Consider the following 6,484-nt stretch of genomic DNA (forward strand, 5'->3'; position numbering starts at 1 on the left):
AACTTGTATAATGCATTGGTAAACCGGTGGAAATCAAAACTATTAATGAAAAATACAGCTTGTGCATAATATCAAACAATTAATATCAAGAATAAGAATATCGCAGCCCTATTTATGTAATTAAATGATGGAGATGAGGATACATGGGTAAAATTACTTTGCCTTTTCTGAAAAATCTATTTTAATGGTCGTGGAATATTTATACAATAAAGTATATGAACTATGGTTTTTTTTTTGGCCTCCCAACTGTCAGCTCTTGACAAGCCCGGACCGGCCAAAAGCACCCAATGCTCACCGAACAGCAGCAGACAAAAACATAACATGTGATCAAGCATATCCGGCCAGAGGCCAGACTTATGTCATTTTGCAGCTGCCGGCCTCAGTGTTATGCCCAGTCCAGCCCTGGTTGTTATCCATAAAATTGCCAGCTTTATATATGGACTCAAGGATACTCAATCTAGTAATTGTTGGTTTTTTATACATCATACCTCCACTGGTAGTAACTTGTGATTCAGTGACTTTATCTGATAGCCTTTTTAGCTAATTTTCAGAGTTGTTTACTTAACAAACCGTTTTATACATATTTTAATATGTATCAGTCATTGCATTTATTAGCTAGTAAAGAATTTGTTCAAAACAAATTAATGCTAAGTAGAGGGAAATCATCAAAAAAACTGACTATAAGTGTTATGTAATTGAAAAACATAGAAACGTGTCAGCAGTAATTAGGGGAATTTCCCATTGGATTCTTTAGTTAGAATGCTGAAATCAAAAATACATCTACAGCTATGTAAGGACATCTATTGGCTTTACAGAATGTATGCACAGAGGCCAGACACTAATTCTCCTTTTTCTTTTCTTCTGCGGTTAAGCCAAACAATCTCTTTACTGAGAACTACCAAATTTATCAAAAGGTCACTTACAAGGCAGTCTATTGTTTGATCTCCAAATAAAAACAGATGAATACATTTAACGTCTGGAGGATACTGCACACAAATAAAGGAGCATACTTTGGCATACCAAGATATTCTGGGCAATGCTATGCTTCCAACTTTGTAGGAATAGCTTGGGGAAAGTCCTTTTCTATTCCAACATGTCCATAAATACATGGTCAGATTAGTTTGGTGTGGAAGAACATTACTGGCCCACACAGAGCCTGGACCTCACCACCATTGAACACCTTTGGGATAAACTAGAACGGAGATTGGGATCCAGGCCTTATTGTCCAACATCAGTGTCTGACCTCACAAATGCTCTACTGGATGAATCTGCAAAAATTACTGGAGACCCACTCCAAAACTTTATGGGAAGCCTTCCTAGAAGAGTGGAAGCTGTTATAGCTGCAAAGAGGGGGCAACTATATATTAATGTCTATGTATTTAGAATGCAATGTCATCAAAGTCTCTGATGGTGTAATGGTCAGCTGTCCCAATGTCCATATGGTATATATGGTGCCCCTCATTGGGTCTGAATGCCTGTGGCCCTTTTCCATGCTTCTGAACCACATAATTTAAGTTTATACCCTCTATTTTGCTGGCACGATATTCATATTCTTGAAACCTGGAAATTGAAACAGGGCTCCAAAGATATCTACGTTAGAAATGTATGGGCCTCTCTGTTCCTGGAAGTATTAAGGTTCCTAGTGTATCCTGGTCAAAAGCGCTGTCTTTTTGTATCACTCCAGTTCCAAAGCTCCTGGATTAGTCTTGTTCCTGTAGTATTGTGCCCTTTGTTCTTGTTTTCTTCTCTCATTTTGGATTATTTGTCCCAGCCTTTGCTGATCCTTTTACCTTCTTATCTGTGTTTCCATTCCCAAACCTTGTTGGCCACATGTGTCTTGGGGGAGATAAGTTACTCCAGTGAAAATATGCATATTTCCTCCATCACTTCCATCTGTGTTCAAGTACTGTATTGGGCTGCATCCTGATAGTAACCCAGTGCACATGATTCTACTCTCTCCTGCATTATCTGAGCATGGCTATATTGATGGAACATTAAGTTAAGATACACCTATGCACAGAAGTGAAAGTGGAGGTGACATCATTTTTTGACACGTGTAGTGTCAGTGAGGGAGGGTGATTGCCACGTATTGCAAGACCCGATGGGATCGCCAGTCAGTGAGGGGGCAGCAGACCACAAGGAATTTAGTGGAGGGATGTGGTTAGTACTGTATGTAGTTGTGTGTATACGTATGTATATTTGTATGTGTATGTATGTGTGTCTGTATGCATGTGCGTTTATATGTATGTTTGTATGTGTGTATATGTATTTGTGGGGGGGCAGAGCAGAATTTAGAAAGAGAATCAAAATTGTAAAAGGCATTCAAAAAAAAAAATAAGCCCACTGGGAAATCTCTCAGTGTCCCAGTAAGCCAGTCTGGCCCTGTGGGCCTTCCTGTAAAATTTTTCTAGCCTTGTCTTCATGATAACTATTATTTACAGCCTAGCCCTTAAAATTTAGAAGGTTGAAAACCAAAAAGCTAAATGATCTTCTGGCACAAAAGATCAAAACACCTAACACATTGGTTGCGTATTATGCATGAGCTATTGCATAATGAGAGATCCATAAACTTACCTAGAATTGAAAAAAAACTTGCCAGGAGACAATGTGTTTCCCATCTCTACCTGAATTCCTGAGATTAATATTCTGAGGTAAGCACACCAGCATGGACACCGCTGAAAAAAGAATTCTTATTTTTTTCTACATATCAGACATCTTGTCACTGACTTCAATATCTTTATTCTTAGTGTATATTGGTTTAAAATAGAGATGTATGTGTAGGATATTTTGACTGAGAATGTGATAGATAAGTGGAACAGCCTCCAAGGAGAAGTTGTAGAGGCTAATTTAGTGAGGGAATTTAAACATGCATGGGATATGCATAAGGCTATTGTGAATCTAATACAAGATCAAAGATATGCATACCTTTATCAATGTTGTGCTGTTTCTAAAGAGTCTCTCATCAGCTTTGGTCTCCGGCCATTCCTTATTTTATAAGGATTAATGTTTTTACATTCTTACAGTCCTGTGAATTTATTTTCCATAAAAAAGAAAGCATACAAACCAATTTAAGGTGAAAAAAGTCTCATTATGTCTTAAAATATTACTGTTTCCACAGAGAATAAAATACAGAATATCAGAATGATTTATGGTTGTTGCAATATGCCTATAAGAACAAACTAAAGGTTCAAAATCACAGGAGAAGAAACAGTTGGCAATCTGTTAACAATCATGTTTTTAAGGGGTGGAGGTTTAGCTTACTTTGTTATCATAAGGTAAGACATTTACTAGTCTGCTGGTTTAAGTACAAAGACAAGAAAAAAAGTGAACACGTTTGATCCTCAAAAGGTGACTGCTGGGTGTATGTTTTCTGTTCACCCACTCTTCCTCTCAGTGTGCCTATTCAACACATTAAAATATGTCAAAAAGAAAGACAATTGCTGTCAAATATGCTTCAGTTAAAAGTCTAAATTTCCAGCTGCTTTGGCACCAAAGTGAATGAAAACACACTAACAAAGTGTATGGTGTATCTATACGGATAAAAGTTCCGATGCTCATTAAAGTGGAAACAAACACTCCAAATAGGAATGACTGGAAAAAATCTCTGTATTTGATTTCACAGCCTTGCAAGCAGCTTAACAAAACTGGTGACATAGTAAGCAGGCACACAAATAGCAGTGAACAAAACATAGGATAAAAAGCACACATTGCCTGGTCTAGCTGTTTAATCATAGAAACCCCGACAGTAAGTGTCCTAAAAAAGCATAGGCCACATGGTTTGTTTTATGTGGGTAAAACTCATATATGTTCTGAAAAAGTTCCTTTTTTTCATTAATGCAGAACAAACCAAACAAAAAAGTGAATTCTAACTTTCATGATCATAAGAGTTTAGTATGACTCTCATTATTATGTTATACAATTATGTGAAATCATTTCATATTAAAAATGAAAGACGTGATAATAACATTGAATGGATATATATTATTGAAATCTAAGATCTGTAACAAGTGTTGAAGTCACAATAGCATGAAAATGACCAAATAAAAATGTGAGAAACGCAATCCCTTAACCTTTACAAACAGCCCTACTACCTGACACTTTCCATTGTCCCCTTCTCTTCACAATTCATCCAACCATGGGCTTCCAAAGAATTTTTACCTTACAACAATTTTAAAATGGGTGCCGTAGAGCATCAACCACCCTTCTGTCATTGTTTTAAATTATAATTATCAGCCCCAAACATATAATTTGATTGCAAATAGTAACTGATTTTCTACCTGCTATTTGATTCCAAACCTGACTTGGTCCTTGGCATTGTCATATGATTGGGATAGCCATATGCTTGTTGCATGATTAAATTCCCTCGCTGTGTTTACTTCTGTTACTTCCACTGAAAGGCTGGTTCACTAATTCATCACTATCTCACAAAAGTAATATCAAGTCAACAGTCATTGATTGCGCTGTTTATATTTTGTATCTCAGGGGGCTTAAATCTTTTGCTCTTGGTCTTTACACATCTCAGACTGGCTTAAAAGTCAGCAAAACCTTTTTACATTCAGTTTGCTCACTTATGTCCATGGGATTCACTACAGGGGGACAACACCATGGTTATTAACCCCTAGGTTATGCCTTGTCCCCCTTTTGCCCCCGTAACCGGACAACAGGGTTGGACTGATCAGGGCCAGCCCTAACATGTTTTTTTCCTGATATATTCATGGAGAAGGAAAAGCGTTTCTGCCTCTCTCCTTGAGAGAATCTATCTGAACCTCTTGTGCACTTCCGCAAAAAGGTGGAGCCCTGGGGGGACAGCCTCTCACTCATTCCTCCAATTGGGGGGAGGGTGTGTCTGGAAGCTCCGCCCCTTTGCAAAAGTGGAAAGAGGGAGGCACGAACGTGGCTTGATCGATTTTGCGGCTGAGGTCAATGAGTGATGGAAGATAGGAGAGGTTAAGGAAGGGCCTAGGAATATACATGTATGGGTGTGTGTGTGCGAGTATGAATGTGTAAGGGTGTCAGAGCATGTTTGTGTAAACCTTGGTGTGTGAGTATGGTGGTGTAAGTGTGAACACTGATGTGTCTGAATAAGTGTGTGTGAGCATGTATTTGTAAGTGTTTGTATGAGAGCATGGTTGTGTGTGTGTGAAAGCATGTGTGTGGGTGTATGAGAGCATGGCTATGTGTTTGTATGAGAGCACCACTGTATATGTTTGTGTGGATTTGTGTGTGTGAGCATGAATGTCTAGTGTTTTGTGTGAACATGGATGTGTAAGAGCTTGCATGCTTGCATGGATGTTCAAGTGTTCACGTGCGAGCCTGAATATGTAAGGGTTTGTGTGTGAGCATGGATATATAAAGCTTTGCGTGCCAGAAGGACGTCTCTTAAAGGAGATAGAAAAGTACGAAAAAAAAGGAGACGGAGACAAAAAAGACACAGATGTAAGAAAAAAGGTGGAGAAAGAGGGGCTGCATGAGAGGAGACAGACACAGGAAAGGTAAAGAAACATTGTCAGAGTGTTAGAAAGCATAAAACATTAAGCATATGTATGATAGCCTTCTGCCTGGCTCGGCAAAAAGTGATTGGAGTTGAGGTGTACAATGCACCTTAAGTCCTATCACTGTATACTGAGCCAGGTACTGATACTGTGGTACCACCATCAGTGTCTGGCTCAGTAAAATAGTGATGTCAGTTATGCCGTACTGATGTCTGGGTCTGTATAAAGTGACGACAGTTATGCTGTACCACCGTCAACGTCTGGCATAGTATAATAGTGATGACAGTTATGCTGTACCACTGTCAATGTCTGGCTCAGTATATAGTGATGGCACTTATGCTCTACTACCGTCAATGCCTGGAACAGTATATAGTAATGGCAGTTAAGCTGTACCACTGTCAATGTCTGACTCAGTATATAGTGATGGCAGTTATGCTAAACCACCGTCAATGTCTGTCATAGTATATAGTAATGGCAGTTATGCTGTACCACTGTCAATGTCTGGCTCAGTATATAATGATGACAGTTATGCTATACCACTGTCAATGTCTGGCTCAGTATATAGTGATGGCAGTTATGCTAAATCACCGTCAATATATGGCTCAGTATATAGTGATGGCAGTTATACTGTACCACTGTCAATGTCTCACTTAGTTTATAGTGATGGCAGTTATGCTGTACCACTGTCAATGTCTGGCTCAGTATATAGTGATAGCAGTTATGCTAAACCACCTTCTATATCTGGCATACTATATAGTGATGGTAGTTATGCTGTTCAACCGTCAATGTCTGGCACAGTATATAGTGATGGCAGTTATGCTGTTCCACTGTCAATGTCTGGCAGTGTATACAGTGGTGGTACTTCTGCTGTACCAACATCAATGTCTGGCTCAGTATATAGTGATGGCAGTTATGCTGTACCACTGTAAATGTTTGGCACAATATATAGTAATGGTAGTTATGCTTTACCACTGTCAAGGTCTGGCTCAGAA

Source organism: Spea bombifrons, chromosome 4 (assembly GCF_027358695.1).
Source record: "Spea bombifrons isolate aSpeBom1 chromosome 4, aSpeBom1.2.pri, whole genome shotgun sequence".
NCBI lineage: Eukaryota > Metazoa > Chordata > Amphibia > Anura > Pelobatidae > Spea > Spea bombifrons.